The sequence below is a fragment of the Papio anubis genome, chromosome 12, assembly GCF_008728515.1.
Source record: "Papio anubis isolate 15944 chromosome 12, Panubis1.0, whole genome shotgun sequence".
In the NCBI taxonomy this organism is placed as follows: domain Eukaryota; kingdom Metazoa; phylum Chordata; class Mammalia; order Primates; family Cercopithecidae; genus Papio; species Papio anubis.
In genome coordinates this window covers 46,383,576-46,403,393 of record NC_044987.1, presented here as the reverse complement: position 1 = coordinate 46,403,393, position 19,818 = coordinate 46,383,576, and the positions used below count along the sequence as shown (strand labels likewise).

Sequence of the window (19,818 nt, the reverse complement as noted above, 5' to 3'; positions counted from 1 at the left end):
CTTTTGGAAATTTAAAATGAAACAAATAAAATAATTACATAGACAGATTGAAAGAAAAAGCTGGATAAATGTCCAAGAAAGAACTAACAAATAGATGGAAAACAGGTGGAAAAAATAGAAGTCAATTGGAGGTTCATTCTAAGAGGTTCAAAATGCAGGAGAGTTCTACGTAGAAGCCTAGAGACACTAGAGGTGAGGACTGGGGGAAAAAACAGTTAAAGAAAGTTAAAGTTTCCCAGTAATCAAGGACATGTATTTCCAGATTAAAAGAGCCCATCAAGTACCTAACACTGCAAAAGATGAAAGATCACCAGTAAGGCACATAGATCATTGTGAAATTCCAGAACATCCGGAATAAAGAACAAATTTGAGAGAGAGAGAGAGAGAGAGTGTGTGTGTGTGAGAGAGAGAGAGACAGAGAATCAAGCTAGAAGGCAATGGAGCCTTCCTGAAGACCAGTTATTTCCATCAAGAATCCTACATTTAATCGCTCAAATTATATAGTAAAATACAGGCATTGTCAGACATGCATTATCTCCTATGCACCTGTTATTATAAAACAATCAGAATATTAGTAAAAATGAAGGAATAAATTAAGAAAGGAAGGAGTTCAGAAAATGGAGTCCTCATTGACTATTAGGGATGCTGTGTTAGTTTGCTAGGGCTGCCGTAACAAAATAACACACACTGGGTAACTTAACAGAAATATCTTTTATCACAGTTCTGGAGGTGGGAAGTCCTCAAGATGCCAGCAGGGTTGGCATCCTCGAAGCCCCTCTTCTTGCATCTTCACTTGGCTGTCCCTTTAAGCATAGCGGCCCTGGTGTCTGCTTGTATGTGTTTATCTCCTCTTGGAAGGAAACCAGTGCGATTGGACTAAGGCCAGTCTTGTAGTCTCATTTTAATTTAATTACTTCTTGAAAGATGCTATCTTCAAATAATGTCATATATTGAAGAATCTGGGGTTAGGGCTTCAACATATGAATTTTTGGTGAACACAATTCAGTCCATAACAAAGGCCTAAAGAGGGAAGCAGTCCTGAGTAAGGCTAGAGGACAAGGAGTTTGCAAGGATGTAGAGAAAAAGTAGAGAGATTATTGATTGCATTTGCTATCAAGAGGTGATTGACTCTTTTATGGGAGAGTTTGAGAAAAAGCAGTAATAGGGACATCATTTTTAAACAAATCATTAAACAGTTAACTTCAGGGAACTAAATGTGTACAAAATAGTCAAACTACATAGTTCAGCTATAAATTATATTTACATTGTTACAATAAAAAAAGATGGTTTAATTAAAAATTGTATAGTATAACTATTTTGGGAAGATGAAAAATATTGGGAAATTGGGTAGTAGTGCAAAAATGAAGTCTTTATCTTCCATAGTAGAAAGATAATAGATGTTTAAAATGGTAAAATGAGTGATAACATAGTCATGTTGTTTAGAAATACGAAGGTATACAATAGGAGAATCAATGAAAAGTTTTGAAAATGAAATCTAGGGATGAGGATTCAGTGGTAGGAGTGACAGGAAATAGGACTATGTGCATATCTTTGTTTGATAAAATGAATTTAATGTGGATGGTTAGAACAATATTACATTGCTTTATTTTAGATAAGATTAATGCATACTTATTGTAAAAAATTTGAAAAATAAAGGTGCCAAAAGAAAGTATTTCATCGTTAATGTGGTTAATGCACATACATGCTGCACTTGCTGTTTTATAATCTTTATTACTTAAAAGCATATGGTGATTTTATCATGACATTGCTTTTTATATATTTTTTTAAAAAATAAAAATGCAAAGAAATCTAAAGAAGAAAAATACCAACTCCCCTTGGAAAAGACAGGAAGTGACATTGAACTGGTTCTTAACATATAATAATAAAATGATTGAGCTCTTTCTGAGTCAGTCAATTCACTAACTGCTTTACATACATCATATCATTTAGTTCTCATAATAAATCTGAAATTTCAATGATAAATCTCACTTGTACAGAGTAGGAAACTACGGCTTAGCAAGATTTTTGTCAAGGTCATTTGGCTAATAAATGACAGTGCTAGAACTTTAAATACCACAACCACCTGGTAAAAAGTGCTGTGGGTGTTGGTCTGGAATACACCCAGATAACCAGCCTCCCTGACTCCAAGGCCTGGGTCGTTAACCTCTTCACCATGTTCAGTAGCTGGGTAAGTGAAGGAAGAGGGGAGGATATTGCTGACAGAATAAACTATATATAGAATAGAAGAATGAGGACTTCAGGCGTGGTTGGAGCCTGACATTTCTTTTTCCTGTGTGGATATCATGGTATTTGTGGACAGGGATTTGGCTGAAAAGTTTAGTTGAGGTAACAATAAGGAGTACCTTGCCTAACGTGGACTTCCATCAACAGGCCTCTGGTTGTCAGACAGGGACATCCATACCGGTGAGGATCATCAATGTGAAAGGCGTCATCAGTCTTAACCAGTTGGTAAGTAATTTAAAACATTAATTCTATATGAAAACAAATATAAATATATCATGGAGTAGAATGGAAAACTTACAAATTTTTAAGTTGAAGCCGAAGACTTCAAAGTTTTATTTTTATTATTTTTTATTTTTTTGCTTTTGGTTAGCTTTTATGACAATCTCCTGGATCTCAAGGGTCTAGGTTTGATTCTCTCTCATTAGGAGCTCTTTATTGGAAAGTTTTAAAGTAGTAATCTATGAACAATAAGAATCTGATTGAGAATAACATGATTGATCAGATTTGTTTAAAATGTTATTTCCTTCTAAGGAAATATCATGATGCCTAACCATAATAACAACAAAAATGTAGTCACAGCTTTTCTTTTACAGACCCTAGAGTGAAAATATATTAAATTTCACTGATGGTGTTGATTTAGGAAGAATATTAATGAGTGACAATGATAGAAATAAAAAAATCTCCAAATCCATATTACTATAATATAAACTGACCTGTCTCAGAATATTTCTTGGCACTGCTAGCCTGTTTTCCCAATACTAAAATAATCAGTTCACCTGGAGACAAGAATTACATGGAGAACTTCAGACAAAATTCATCAGCACACTGAATTTATCTCTACTCACAAACAAATTCTGGCAACCTATAGAAGCTGCTCTAAACTGTACCTTATGAAATAGCAAAGGAAGTTGTCTGTTGTAGTTAGATTTCTAGAGGGAAAAAGATAAGATTAAAACCTGACAGCTTGTAAATGCAGTGTAGTATTCTGGATTGGATCTTAGAACACAAAAAGAACATTAGTGGAGAACTGGTGAAATTCAAATACAGCCAGGAGTTTAACTAATAGTAATTTACCAGTGTAGGTTTCTTAGTTTTGACAAATGTATATGGTAATATTAGTGTTAGCTGAAAGTGGGTGAAAGATATATGGAAACTCTGTGCTCTATCTTTGCAACAATTTTGTGAATCAAATTATTCCAAAATAAAACATTTATTAAAAATATTTAAAAACCATTGACTTCAATGTTATGAAAACAGAAATATTTGTTGATTTGATACCAGGTCCCCAAATAATTTTTAAAACTATTGCAAGTTATGTTTAAAATTTCAAAAATTTTCACCTTCTTGCTTAGAGTATCATGAATGCCTTATTCCTTCAATGTTAAGAACTTTGTCATATTTACTAGATAGCTGATCTATTTCCATCAAGATATTTTAAGTTCGACATTCATTTTTAAATCCCCATTCTACTACGTTTGGCAGTTAAAAATGTTTAAGAGGTCTGAGTATCTCTAATCTGTACTCCAGATAATGGGTTTGCATCCTTTCCTCCTGCCATAAAACACGTGCAATTATGATAGGAAAGCAGTGGCGAGGTGTTTTCTGCCTGTTGTATATTGCCAGGGAGTAAGGATGCCAGGGAAGGTAACTAGGTTGTTCTTGCTCAGAGGGCAAGTGCCGGACAATGACACTGCAGAGGCCCATCCAGTGCACAAAGGTATGGACTCCATGCCGTACTTTCTAGTCTGCCTTTTTTTGGGTAATTTATTCTTCAGTAATTGCTTATTCATTGACTTTTTCTGTAATTACTTTTTTTTTTTTTCAATTTGTTCATCAGCTTTTCTGATTGCCAAACAATGTGCTTTAAATGTGGTAGGCTGACTCTGTGATGAATGATTATAAATGCACATATTATTTTCTCTTAAACATTTTTGAAAGCTAATTTATCCACAACTTCCTGTTTGAACATTGCAGTCATTTAAATAGATTTAGGAAAAGGCAAACTCTATAACAATCTTTAGTTAAAGATGCATTTGGGACTTAAAAACTTCAAGGGAATTAATCGCTGATTCACCTTGAAAGTATTCTGACAAATATCCTCTCTTTTGCTTCCATGACTACAAAATTCTGCTGTTTTCAGATTAACCTAGGATAAAATGATTGTGTGCTTTATAAATTTTAGAACACTCCTGCAAAGGAGTTGGTATTTCTTAAGATAAGGAAATGGAGGATTAGAAAGGCAAGTAACTACACACAGAAAATTTAGGGAAGATCATTAACTATTGGGTACCATGATCACTACCTGGGCGATGGGATTAATTGTACTCCAAACCTTAGCATCATGCAATATACCCATGAAACAAACCTGCACATGTACCCTGTTGTATCACTTCATTTTCTCACTGCTAGAAAGACATACCCGAGACCGGGTAATTTATAAAGAAAAGAGGTTTAATTGATTCACAGTTCCCCATGGCTGGAGAGGGCTCAGGAACCTTACAATCATGGCAGAAGGGGAAGAGGCAAGTCTTACATGGTGGCAGGTGAGCGAGAGTGACCAAGAACAGGGACAACTGCCTTATAAAACCATCAGATCTTGTGAGAACTCACTCACTATCATGAGGACAGCATGAGGGAAAATGCTCCCAGGATCCATTCACCTCAACACCTAGGGATTCCAATTCAATATGAGATTTGGGTGGGGACACAAGGCTTAACCATATTGCCTCTGAATCTAACACAAAATGAAAGTTTAAATGATTTTAAAAAACCAAATAAATTTAGGGAAGATCAGGCATGAAACTTTGTATAGGAGGTGGCTCTCAGCAGTGTGGAGAGTGAGGTATAAAGATAGAGGTGATATCTCTCCCGACTTCTGGAATTTCAACTTTACTAATAGCACATATTAATTTAACAAGCAAATATTTTCGTAAAGCAAAATAAAATTACCTAATGATTGTGATTTTCTTGTTTCTTACGATGTTTGATCTGTATACAATGGAATAATTTGTGGGTGTCTTTGCTTCCCAGATTATTTCCTGATTTCTGTCAATTGAATATTCAGTTCAGTCAATACTCCTTTGAATCAATTTTCTGATTTTCCTCTACCAGATTAGCCATCTAATATATCATTATTTTTCAATAATATTCAGACAAGAATATTTATTAAATACCTACTCTGTGCCCAGAATTGTGGAAGGCGCAGAATGGTGGTAGGAATACAAACTGACAATCAGCCAGGTGAAGTGACTCAGGCCTGTAATACCAGAACTTGGGAGGCTGAGGCAAGAGAATCTCTTGAGCTCAGGAGTTTGAGACCAGTCTGGGCAACATAGTGTAACCCCCATCTCTACAAAAAATTAGAAATTAGCTGGATATGGTGCTGTGTACTTGTGGTCCCAGCTACTTGGGAGGCTGAGGTGACAGAATAGTTTGAGCTCCAGAGGTCAAGGCTGTAGTGAGCCACGATTGTGCCACTGCACTGCAGCCTGGGTGACAGAGCAAGGCATTGTCTCAAAAAAAAAAAAAAAAAAAAAAAAAAACCGCTCAAAGCCTAATAATGGATAATGTTTATTGAGTACTTATATGCTGGAGAGTATTTTCAAAGCCTTACATGAATTACCTTATTTTATTTCTCACAATAACCCAATGAAGAAAACTATTATAATCTACCATTATATACTATATATTGTACACTATTTATTATATTGTTAAATGATATAGCATAACATTTAATATTATAGGATTGATAGATTATAATGATATGCAATATCAAATATATTAGATATTGTACATCATTTTATAGATAAGGAAATTACATTTTTATGAATTAATTAAATAAAATTTAATTTCCTTATCTATGAAATTTTGAGACAGAGTCTCTCTCTGTTGCCCAGGCTGGGGTGCAGTGGTGTGATCTCGGCTCACTGTAACCTCCATCTGCATGGCTCAAGTGATCTTCCCACCTCAGCCTCCCAAGTAGCTGGGACTATAGGCATGTGCCAGTCTGCCTGGCTAAGTTTTGTATGCACATATTTTTGATAGAGATGGGGCTTTGCCATGTTGCCCAGGCTGGTCTCAAACTCCTGGGCTCAAGTGATCCACCAGCCTTGGCCTCCCAAAGTGCTGGGACTACAGGTGTGAGCTACAGTGCCTGACTGGAAATTAAGTTTTATAGAAATTAAGGAAATTGCCCAAGGTCAGATTGCTGATAAGTGACAGACAGGATTTGAATCCAGCATGTTAGACTCCAGAGCTTAATTGCTTAATTTTTTAAATGGCTTTCTGAAGGATTTATTACATAGCTGGAGAGAGACAAGACACATACACCACACCCCAAAACCCCACCAAAAGCCGTACAAAATAGTACTGGACAAAAGTCATAGTTTATGATTAGCCCCATGTCTGTCACTTCAAAGGCATGCATTTTAGGGTGTGGAATAGACTAAATAAGTGCCAAAGAGCATGGATCAGGGCCTCAGTGCTGTAGGAATTCAGATGAGATCAATGAGATGTAGTGTTGCTAAGAAAGGCTTTGTGAAAAAGGTGGACTTTCAGGCTGGAGCATGGCAATATTTAAATAGGAAAGTCCAAAAAAGCATGAGCAAAGACCAAAGGTAACAGTGAGTCGTGGATGTATCCCCAACAGGTAGCAGATCATTTGGCTTACACAATGAGTCCATGCTGAGAAAGGTGAGAAATGTCAGAGAGGACAGGAAAGCCCTGAGACTGGTACCTTGGAAGCTTCACTCAGCAGTCTAGATTTAATGTGAGTGATGGTAATAATGGTGACAATAACAATAAACAATAAACAAGCTTTACAGTTGGCCCTGTGCTTTCAAAGACATAATCTTAATATATGTGTTTGTAGAATATTAATGTGGCAGAAAATGGATTGCAGTAGAGAATGCTTAGATTCAGTGAGGCTCATTAGGACATTACTATTAGCCAGAAGTGCAAAAAGGAGAGTTTGAGCTAGGGTCCGGGTAATTAAGGGGACCTGGAGGATGTAATAGCTATTAAATGTCTACCATGTGCCAAAGACATTAAATATGCTGTGTTAATGTTCAAAAGAATTATATGTTATATATGGTATTCTGACATGAGCTCAAGGCCTGGTTCTAATACTTACCAATTGTGTGACATTAGATAAGCTATTTAAATGTTCACTGCCTCATGTTGAGCATCTATCAAATGCCAGCATTGGGCTAAGTCTAGGAAAAGAATGGTGAAATAAACAGTCACTGTCCTTGTACTTATGAAACTTACAGTCTATGAGGAAGACTGATATTAATATGTAAATATATAGTTTTCCATTGGTGCATTGAAAGTTACCACCAATTTAGTGGCTTAAAACCATCAGTCAGTCACTTAAAAAAATCCCAGTAGTTTATTTCTCACAGCTCTGTAGTTCTGAAGTCCAGACTGGCTCAGCTTGTTTCTGTGCTCCTGGTTTCTCAAGACAGAAATCAAGGTATCTGTTACCTGGGCTCTTATTGGATGGCTTTGGGAAGAATTGGCTTCTGAGCTCATTGAGATTGTTGGCAGAATCTAGTTCCTTGTGGTTGTGGCACTGAAGGGCCCCTGTTTTCTTATTGGCTGTCCACTGGGGGCCTCCCTTAACTCTGGCAGGACCCTCTCGAGTCCGAGCACCCAGGCCCCTGTATCTCAGAGGCAGCACAGCAGGCCAAATCCTTCTCACACTTGGAATCTCTGACTTCTCTTTGTACCACAGCTCTGTGACATCCTCCTTTACTTCCATCTAGAGAGTGTTCTTTCCTTTTAAGAACTCCTGACTAGATTGGATCCACCTAGATAACTCAGGATACACGTTGTGTTTTAAAGTCCATAACCTTAATTCCAACTGCTAAGTCCCTTTTACCATGTAACATAACATATCACAAATTCCAGACATTAGAACATCTCACAGTGGGGGAGGGAAGGTGTGTGTGTGTACCAAAACTTCCAAAACATATCACAAATATGCTTAGTTATCTTTATTTCCACAGCCCCAAACCAGTCTTTCACATGGACTGTTACCATAGACCAAATTAGTCTTTCATTTAGACTATTACCGTGGACTTCTAAACAGTTTATCTGCTGTCATTCTTGCCCCTTTCTAATCCCTTCTCAAGGGGCAACCAGAGTGATCCTCTAAAATATGTTGCTCAGGTCCTGTCTCTCTACAGCTTCCATTATTCTGACAGCCAAGTTCCTCATTCTGACCACACAGACTTGTGGGACTGACATCTTTTTTCTTCTTTAGCCTTTATTTATTTATTTATTTATTTTTTATTATTATACTTTAAGTTCTAGGGTACATGTGCATAACGTGCAGATTTGTTACATATGTATACTTGTGCTATGTTGGTGTGCTGCACCCATCAACTTGTCAGCACCCATCAACTCATCATTTACATCAGGTATAACTCCCAATGCAATCCCTCCCCCCTCCCTCCTCCCCATAATAGGCCCTGGTGTGTGATGTTCCCCTTCCCGAGTCCAAGTGATCTCATTGTTCAGTTCCCACCTATGAGTGAGAACATGTGGTGTTTGGTTTTCTGTTCTTGCGATAGTTTGCTGAGAATGATGGTTTCCAGCTGCATCCATGTCCCTACAAAGGACACAAACTCATATTTTTTTTATGGCTGCATAGTATTCCATGGTGTATACGTGCCACTTTTTTTTTTTTTTTTTTTTTTGAGACAGAGTCTCGCTTTGTCGCCCAGGCTGGAGTGCAGTGGCGGTATCTCAGCTCACTGCAAGCTCTGCCTCCCGGGTCTACACCATTCTCCTGCCTCAGCCTCCCAAGTAGCTGGGACTACAGGCGCCCGCCACCTTGCCTAGCTAGTTTTTTGTATTTTTTTAGTAGAGACGGAGTTTCACCGTGTTAGCCAGGCCGGTCTTGATCTCCTGACCTCGTGATCCGCCCGTCTCGGCCTCCCAAAGTGCTAGGATTACAGGCTTGAGCCACCGCGCCCGGCCCCCACGTGCCACATTTTCTTAATCCAGTCTGTCACTGATGGACATTGGGTTGATTCCAAGTCTTTGCTATTGTGAATAGTGCCGCAATGAACATACCTGTGCATGTGTCTTTATAGCAGCATGATTTATAATCCTTTGGGTATATACCCAGTAATGGGATGGCTGGGTCATATGGTACTTCTAGTTCTAGATCCTTGAGGAATCGCCATACTGTTTTCCATAATGGTTGAACTAGTTTACAATCCCACCAACAGTGTAAAAGTGTTCCTATTTCTCCACATCCTCTTTTTTTTGTTTCACTCTACTTTCACTTCATCAGGCTGAAGTAACAATAACATACTTGTAGTTTCTTGTATAGACCAGTATTTTCTCACTCCTGAGTCTTTGCCCATCTAGAATTCTATGTCCATGGTGCTTCCTCCACTATCCTACCTCTTCCCAACAACCTAGTTTTAGCTTTTTCCTTTCTTTTTCCATCAGTTCTGAGCTTAGAAATCTTTCTGTTGACATCTCATTAGAAATTGGTCCCCACATGTTTCATATAGTGTACTCTCCCCCTTCATAATATCGATTTGTAATGATAACATAATTAAACACAGCACTTAATTTATACCAGGCATTGTTCTAAAAACTTTTTTTTTGTTTTTTTTTTTTTTGAGGCGGAGTCTCGCTGTGTCGCCCAGGCTGGAGTGCAGTGGCCAGATCTCAGCTCACTGCAAGCTCCGCCTCCCGGGTTTACGCCATTCTCCTGCCTCAGCCTCCCGAGGTAGCTGGGACTACAGGCGCCCACCACCTCGCCCGGCTAGTTTTTTGTATTTTTTAGTAGAGACGGGGTTTCACCGGGTAAGCCAGGATGGTCTCGATCTCCTGACCTCGTGATCCGCCTGTTTCGGCCTCTCAAAGTGCTGGGATTACAGGCTTGAGCCACCGCGCCCAGCCTAAAAACTTTAAATATAGTAACTCTTTTAATTTTCTCAAGAATCTTATATGGTAAGTACTATTATTACCTTCATTTTACAAGTGAAGAAACTGAAGCACAGAGTTGTTAAATACCTTGTCCTAAATGACAGGTAATAGGTAGAAGAACCAAAAGAATCCAGCTCCATAGTCTACCCTCCTAACTAATAGGTAACATTGCTATTACCTCTAATGAGGTACGCATGTGTTTTCTTATGGTGGTTGGCAGAATAACGTCCTCCAAAAGAAGTCCATGCTCCAATCCCAAAACCTGTGAATGTCACAAAGCATGACAAAATGAATTTTGTAGATGCAATTAAGGTTATCACTCAGCTGGCTTTAAGGAAAAGTATACTTAATTATCCAGGCAAGTCCACAGAACTTTGTCCAGCTGAAAGCTAAGAGATGCAAGGGAAAAGGAAATCAGAGAGATTCAAGGAATGAGGGAGACTGGAGTCATGATTATTGGAGGGTCCATTTGGAAAGCATATGAAGAAGGAATGCTGTCTTCAGGAGCAAAGACTGGCCACCAAAATTAACAAGGAAACTGTGACCTCAGTCCTAACTACAAGGAACTAAACTCAGCCAACACTTTAAATGAACTTAGAAAAGGATTCATCCCCAAAGCCTCTAGAAGAAAACACATTCCTGCCAACACCTTCATTTTAGTCTTATGAGACTCTAAGCTGAGAACTAGCTGAGTCGTGTTATATCCAGACTTCTGACCTTCAAAACTGTAAGGTAATACATAATTGGGTGTTGTTTTAAGCTGCATCATTTGTTTTGATTTGCTATATTAGCCATAGAAAACTAATACAGAGGTTAAATAATCAGGTCTTAAGTTATGACTGGAAGTGGGAGAAATGAAGAAATGGGGAGTGCTAATAATAAAGATTAGCATTGAAAAACTTGGATGTCATTATTTAGTCAACAGAATTTGGGGGGAAATTCAGTTGAGGGAAGGATTTAGAGCTCAGAAGTTCTTTGTTAAATATAGTTTGAAATATGTAAACCTGGTAGTCAGATATATCAGTTTAGAGCTCATAGACAGGTCCTGAGTTTAGAACATGCATTTAGGAGTCACTGACATGCAGCATCATTGCTTAATCTATAAACCTGACAGTAGTATTAGTTATGGTGAAGGGTTGCTATGAGACACAAATGGCATGATGTGTATACAGTACCAGAGCAGTGCCTGGAATTTGATAAATGCCCAATAAATGTTTGGTATTATGATTTCAAACTTATTTATGAGGAAACTGATGCTCAGAAAGTTTCAGAAACTTACCAATGTGTCTGGAAAATTGTGGAGCCAAGACTTCAACCTAGATCTGCCCATTATGCAGTTTGTTCTCTTTCTCCTGTGCCATAGGAGATAGTAAGTCTTCATTCGAACATGTAGAAGCATCCCTAGGTGTTTTCTTTAGTTGTCATGGTTCTTGGTTAGAAACATGAGAAACCAAATCTGACTAATTGAATTGGAGAAACGAATGCATTGGGTGTCTTATAGAATCCTAGAAAAGCTGGGGAACTACACCAAGAAAATGAGCAGAAACCAAGGGAAGTCAGGGGACAGAAACCAGCCAGAAGAACTATTGGACGAGGGCACCTCTGCCACCAACTGGAACTAGGCTGTGTTGTGGGTACTGTCACCACCAAAGGCTCTGAATGCTGGTTATACTTGTAGTTGCTGCCAGTCTTGATCTTGGATGTTGTAGCTACTATCTCTGAAGCGTTTGGAATACACTCTCTACTGTCTCTACTTTCTTTGATTCACTCCCTCCGTATTAAGCCCTGGCTTAGGGCATTGTAGCAAGGATTCTATTATGGGCCAAATTGTGTGTCCTCGCTTCCCCCCATTGAAGTTCTAACCCCTAGTACATCATAATGTAACCTGTTTTAGACATAAGGTCTTTACAGAACTAATTAAGTTAAAATAAAGTTTTTAGGGTCGGCCCTAATTCAGTACGACTGCTATCCATATCAGAAATAAAATGTTGTCATAGTCATATACAAAGGGAAGATCATGTGAAGATAGAGGAAGATGTCCATCTACAAGCTGAAGAAACAGACCTGGAGCTGGTCTTTCCCTCACAGCCTCAGAAGGAAGCAAAACCTCTGCCAACACCTTTATCTTAGACTTCCATTTTCTACAACTGTGGGAAAATAAAAGCTACCCAGTCTATGTATTTATTATGGCAGCTCCTAGCAAACTAATACAAATATGAAGGAGATTCACATAGTAATCTCCTTCTTTGTCTGATTCTTCAATTTTACCAATTGACATCCAGGACATCTTTTCTTCTCAGCATTAGAATCAGGTCCAGGACACCAAATATAGCTTTTAACCTATACTTTTTCTTCAACAAGTCTCAAAATATCTACACAATATACAGTCATAATAATGTAGGGGAAGCTTTCTAGAATAATGCATTTTCCCTTATGTAAGGAATGCTAATGAGCAGATTCTGCATATTAGAAAACTGACTATAAGACCAATAATTGTGCTAGTTATGGTAAAGGGTTGTTATGGTAAAGTCTTTAAGAAAGGCTTGAACCCTTCAGACAATTTCACCTCTGAAACACTACATTGAAAACTAACTTTGGGTTTTTCTACAAACAATTGTGTAGTTAGATGACTAAATATATTTCTCTTTAATTTGTCCTTTCTCTGACATTCCTTTTTCTGGCAAATAAAAGTTCTATCTACCTGATTTCTCAGTCGAGAAACCTGAGTAATTTTTTTTTTTTTTTTTTTTTTTTACTTTCTGATTCACCTTCCCCATTCAATTAATCATTGTGTGCTGTTGACTCCAGTACCTAAGGCAGTAGTCTACCCCATCCATTTTTCTCATGTCCTTTGCTACTATCTGAGCTCAGCATACCATCATCTCTCCCCAAAATTACCACCACAAAATCCCAATTGTTTTCTTTGATTCCAGGGATCATTCCTCCAATCTTTCCTGCATAAGAGCTAGAGTCTTCTATGTGGCAGGTTGGTTCTGGAGAGCATTTAAATCGTTCATTGGTTTTCCATGGCCCTCAGGATGAAGCATAGGAATTTTACAGCATAGTTTACTCAGTTCTTGACTATCTCTCTAGTCTTTGCCTCCTTCTGTGATCTTACCTCTTCTTTTTCCCACAGTCCTATGCTCTGCTCTGGCCATAACACCAACATTAAATTTCTTTTTATACTCATTGTCTCCAGGATTTTGTACTTTAAATTCCCACTGTCTGGAAATTGTCACCCACTCTTTCTTCCTAGAACTCCCATTTTAATGAAAAGTTTTTATTTAGATGTCTGATCTCAGTGCCTCACTTACTAGGTGAATCACACTATGCAAATTACTTAGTCTTATGCTTCAGCTTTCTCATCTGTAAAATGGGGATATCAAAGAATTCTCTTCAATGGGCCATTGTGCAGAATAACAGAATTAAGTTTTATAAAATGCTTATGATAGCCAAGTGATCATTGCGAGCACTCAATAAATGGTAGTTATTACTATTTTTTAATGCCATTCTCTTTGAGCATGGTTTCCTTATCATACCACTCCTGAACTCAAAACTGAGTTTGGAATGCTTCCTGCATACTTACATAGCTCCCTACATTTTCCCCATGTTAGCTCATATACGTTGTTTAAAGTGTTGGGTGCTTGTCTGTGAGCTCCATGAGGGTACATTTGTATTCCTTATGTAAAGAACAATGTGGATACCTAATGCATTTTTCTTAAATGAATGAGATTCTTCTATTTTCAGTTCTTCCAGAAGAGGCATCAAGTGTGATCTATAATCTACTCTGGTAGGCAACATCTAGAGCTCTAGAATGTTTTTCTGACCTTCTAGATCTGCATAAGCCATAAGTATTAAGCAAAAGATTAGAGAGATACCGCAGTGGTATGGTATAAGTGTCATAAGCAATGATTTAACTACTGGACCAAATTAAACTAATGTTTACTGAGAATCAGTTTGGTGCTAGTCAATTATTATCACTCAGTCTTCACAAATATCAAATGAGTCAAGCATCATTTTGCTTATTTTATACATAGGCTATCTATGTAACTGATCTATATAAATAAAAATCAAGCATACTATGGGTTTTTTGCTCAAAGTCACACAGACAGTGTTCCCTTGAAGCTAATTCTTGACTAAAGTCTTTGCATTTTCCATCTTACCAAGATGGATAGCCATTCACCTAAGGGAAAGGCAGTGATGACAACATGAAATATTACACATGTATATAACAATATTTGGAGATTTTGTTGACATACAAGATTCCAAATTATTAGTTTCTTGTCTTCTTGTGAATTGATCTTTCTGAAAATTACCTGCTCTTAAGCAATCAGAGTTTAACTCTTAGTAAGTTTTTAATAAATACTTGGTTACTATTTCATGTGTGAATGTTGCTTAATACCTTGTGATACATGTGCAGCACTTCCCAATAAAACAATATAGGAATAAATGCTTACTTTTTTTTTTTTAGATGGAGTCTCACTCTGTTGCCCAGGCCGGAGTGCAGTGGTGCGATCTCGGCTCATTGCAAGCTTTGCCTCCCGGGTTCACGCCATTCTCCTGCCTCAGCCTCCCAAGTAGCTGGGACTGCAGGCACCCGCCACCATGTTTGGCTATTTTTTTTGTATTTTTAGTAGAGACAGAGTTTCACCGTGTTAGCCAGGATGGTCTTGATCTCCTGACCTCGTGAACCGCCTGCCTCAGCCTCCCAAAGTGCTGGGATTACAGGCGCCTGGCCTACTTACATTCATTTTTATGCAACAACCAGCCTCAGGAATTAGCAGCTACTTTTTAACAGAAATCATTCTTAACTAATCAGTTCAATCTTTCTCCAGTTGGTATTAAGGTGGCTTTGTGAGATCTGCCTCTTTTGGAGGGGCAATTATACCTAACAGTAATTGAGCTCTCTCGAGAAAACTGGGTGGTCTTGTTGCTTTTATCAAGGAGAAGCATTCATCTTGAACAAACCTTTTCTGGGATAAATAAAACACCAGTGATGTGGGTGTATCTGAACCCCATGGTGGGCATTCATCACTTCATATTTCTATGTTTTAATTCAAATCCTACACTGTGGAAACAACATATGACATCCTGAAATAGTTCTGCCAGCTCATCCTCTGTTAACTTTAAAAATATCTAACATTTACTGACTGCTTACTATGTGCTGACACTGTGTAAAACTCATTACTGTCATCATCTTACTTAATGCTCATAACAACCCTGTGAATTTGAATGTATTCTCCATTTCACAGGTAACTTGTTCAGACTGCCTCAGCCAGTAAGAGGCATAGCTGAGAATCTAATCTAGGCTGTATCACTGCAAAGTCCATGTTCCTAATCACTGTGCTATGTTACTTTAGTAAAGTGTACTACTATCCATCGGACACAAGAGAGATGTTAGACTGGAGTAATTTTATCCTAGTCAGAAGCCTAGTGAAAGATCCTTTATTTAATGGTTTTTGTACATTTTGCTACTAGAAAGTAAATTCCTAGTGCTTTTATTGTCTCTACCTGTTGCTTATAAAGGTGTTAATAGATTTTGGTCTTGTGTTCTTTGATCAGGGACCATCTTTTATACTTCATGGGTATCTCCAAATATGTAATGCATTGCTTTGCAGTTGCAAACATAGAATAATGCTTTGCTAATTAAAGTAAATGACCAGAGATGTTGCAGAAAGTCGGGATTCAGACAGATAGTGGTCTACACGGGTCTGGATTTTGACCTGTGTTTATCAAATGCACAGGAGTATACATAGGCTATATTTGGCTGCTTTTTAATTACAGATTGCCTGACTTTTCAGTTGTTCTTTTTCAGTGACATAGGATGAACAAATCAATCAAGCTATGCTTCTTTAATTACAGTGTACCAAAACCAACTTGGGTAGAGGGAGCAAAATTACACGATTTAAGTTACTTTGTAACACATCAAAGAAAAAACCATCTGTATTACATTTTTAACTGTCAAACTTATCAGCAAAAGCAAAATAATTTTTAAGTACTTGAGAAATAGCTGAACAAACTCTTTTAATATGATATATTGGAAAAGCAATGAAGTAGAAGATAGAGATTTATCTGACTTGGATGCTAAGAAATTTAGGGAAAATTTCTCCAGCAACCTCCATTCATATTAACTTACTGATAATTGGAATACCATAAACTGGATGAAACTTTTGAGTATAATAAGAATGAACCTTCATTTGGCCAGTAAAGAGAAATCTTTTTATCTGTCCTGCACATCAGCAGGTTTCAGTCAGATTGGTTGTGGCAATGCATATGATACTGGTTTCAAAAGTACAGAGGATGAAAACAAAAGAACAAGACTAGATCTCATTATATAGACCAGTGAGCCCATGTAATATTATTAGGGAAACTGGGCCCTCGGCAACAGGAAAATATTGCAAATTATTTTACACGAAGAAGGCTCTATTTGTGGCTACTATTTGGTGGAAAGGAGAGAGAAAGGGGACATAGAAAAAGAAGCAGCAGAAGAGAAGTGATAACAAATAAAAGGAAGAGTTGAGAAGGTGTTGAAGTTACAAATTAATGGTCACTGCCATATGACTTACTGAAGTTTTTTGGCATTCAAGCTAAAGAAGAGAAATAAATCCCTATTTGCTTGGCGAAATTATGAAACATGGGGAGTCATGATGGGTCTTGGACTTTGGAGTAAGCAAATAGCATAAAACTAAGGTGCCCAAGTGGTAACTAATTTGGCCTCTGGTTATCTGAAAGTTGGCGATTGGGATTTTGCTAAGTGTTCATCAAGAAAATGACCTCTCTACAAAGTCCAGTGGAATGACGGACTACCTGTTCAACCAGGGTAACACAGGTCCTACACACATGTAATCAATAGCTCAGCATCCTGGTAGGAAAGCTTATTTTGCAACATTTTATACTAATGCTAAATTAAGGTAGTATGTGTTATAGTTTAACCCAGTGATATAAATCTATTTTAAGAGCTTTTGTCTCATAATACTGAACTTTGTAGGAGTTCCCAAAGACAGAAATGTGTTGAAATGACATTACCATAAAAAGTAATGTGACATTACCATAAAAAGTAATGTAAAATTACTGGTGAATATGGATGTTTCTAATTTGTAAGACACATAGAAATCTGACTTTTAGCTTTATAGACACACCTCTATATAGGGTGGTTCAAATTAAAGCACTACTATTAGTATACATTTTCATTTTATTACACTTTATTATTTTTTTAACCCATATTAATAACATCTTTCCCCTGGTCACCAAGGAACAGCTGTAGAGCATAGCGATTAAGGTTCGTATTACAGGTATTAAGCATGACAACTCTGAAACCAGACTAAGTCAAATCCAAATTCCATCATTCCTGGCTCCTTAGTCGCTCTGAGCCTCGTGTTCATCGCCTGTGAAATAGTAACAAAACAGCTGATCATCTTTTTGGTGTTCCTTTGAGGACTAAATGAGTTAATATTAAGTATTTAGAATAGTGCCTGGTACATATATTTTAAAAATATCCGTGATATGGTTTGGCTGTGTCCGCACCCAAATCTCGTCTTGAATTGTAGTTCCCATAATTCCCATGTGTCATGAGAGGGACCAAGTGGGAAGTAATTTAATCATGAGGGCTGTTACCCTCATACTGTTCCCATGATAGTGAGTGAGTTCTCACAAGATCTGATGGTTTTATAAGAGACTTTTCCCCCTTTGCTTGACACTTCTTCCTGCTGCCATATGAAGAAGGACATGTTTGCTTCCCCTTCCACCATGACTCAGCATGAGAATGGACTAACACAATCAGCTATCGTTACTATTGTGCTCAAGAGATTATACTTCATACTTAATCATTATAATTTCTGAAGGGTTCAAATTTTTGTCTCAATTTAATTTGCCTACCACTCATCTGCTAGTATCCCTTCCAACAGAAAAGTGTGTATTCTCTGTTTATTACACATTTCCTTGATGAATTTTTCTCAGTTTGGATGTTTGTCTGAAGACCAGTCCACCCACAGACCAGAAACAGTGTTAAGTTTCAGATATCTGTGCCTATTTCTTGGAATGTATAACCTGATCTGGACATGAAAAAAAACTCATTGTTTATAGGTGAACACATCTAGATACCTTGGAGGATAAAAGGAGTGCTAACTGATTGGATATAAAGACAAAAAGTATGAACCAGAATGTCCTGGGCAACATGGGATGTATAGTCACTCCACCTGTAGTTTACTCCTGCTTTCTGTTAAGGGACATTTGGAGAATATGAACATTTGGAGTAGTTTTATATTCTCTGAGATTCACTTGGCTGAGTGTTATCTTTTCCTCCCTTTATTTTTTTTTTATTTTCTTCTTCTTCTTGCTATTTTTTTGTTCTATTTTTCTTTGAAACACTTCGTCACAGAAAGGGAAGGGAATAAGATTCAGAGACTGAAAGATGCAATTATCTTTGTATAACCTGACGTTTTTGCCATTAAAGTAGAATTTGAGAAGTGTCATGGATGAGTAAAGAAAAACACATCAGAGAGGCTACTTACAAAAAGAAAAAGAAATTTCAGCAGCTTACTAGACCAGAAATAATGTGAAGGGAGATGACATGGAAACCCACAGCACTAGTGAAGGACAAGAATTTCCCTAGAGAAGAGACAATGGAGCATCATTAATCTGTGTCACTGAGAGACAAAGGGATAAAGAAGAAAAAATAAGATTTTAAAATGTATGTGCTGAGTTTGGGAGGAGGGTTTCAGGAGATAAGTTGAAATTCTGGAGTCCAAGTAAAGTTCTGCGAATGGCTCCAAGGCCTGCCTCATTTGATATCATCAAAAGCCCGAAGGTGCCTCTTGCACAGTTGGAGAGCGGCCTTCATTGTACATGAACATCTCAACAACTACTAATTAGTATCTGGGAAATTAATTTATGCCATAAATGCTTTTAAAATTGTGCTTATCCAAAATCTCTAATGATCTGTGAACTACACAAATAAATGTGTTCCTTAATCACCTCTTAACAAAAATTAGCTTGTTCGTTATTTTCTACTTGATGTTTGCATATTATCTCTATTTTAACCTGACTTTCCTGGAAAGACTACCTCAGTAGTCCTTTCACTAGCACTCAAGTGCTCCTCACTAGACAAAATAAATCCCCCCCATGTGCACGCACATGCATGCACACACACATACACACACACACATCCACTTTTATAAAAAAAAGTTTGAAAAACAAAAAACATTTTTTATAAAAGGTGTGAAATTTGTCTCAATGAGAAGTGCAGAACTGGTCAGGCTGGGCTTTGCAGCCGTGGGAACAAGCTGTAGGGGAAAATGTTGACTGAAATAAGCAAAATGGGGGCTCTAGTGAGGGGCTATATTCAATCCCTTCCACAGGATCTACACATATTTTATTTTCTCAGCTCCCAGATTCATTCTTTACACAGCTGTTTGGGCCCTGTTGAGAAGTGCTGAGAGGTGGGCAGCACAAACCACGTGTTGACACACACATGTTTTGTTTGCATCCGCTTATGTCTACCTCTCTGAATACCATGCTGGTCAGAGGTGAGGTGAGCATCTTTCATTGGAAGCCTAGTCTACATATGTTTCAAACAGTCACAACCTTACACTTTTCTCCTTATATAGACTTTTACTGGCTAATTTT

At 37.7% G+C, this 19,818-nt stretch overlaps 1 long non-coding RNA gene across 3 annotated transcripts in view; it reads left to right on the top strand.

The window, feature by feature from the left end:
- The first annotated feature begins 1,740 nt into the window (after positions 1-1,740).
- Positions 1,741-19,818, top strand: part of LOC110741256 — a 76,384-nt gene continuing 58,306 nt past the window's right edge. The window contains exon 1 of one of the 3 annotated variants that reach the window (XR_002517155.2): positions 1,741-2,469. This is a non-coding gene — a long non-coding RNA (uncharacterized LOC110741256). The remainder of the gene's footprint in view (positions 2,470-19,818) is intronic. The other 2 variants (XR_004177424.1, XR_002517154.2) reach the window with 2 other exon arrangements.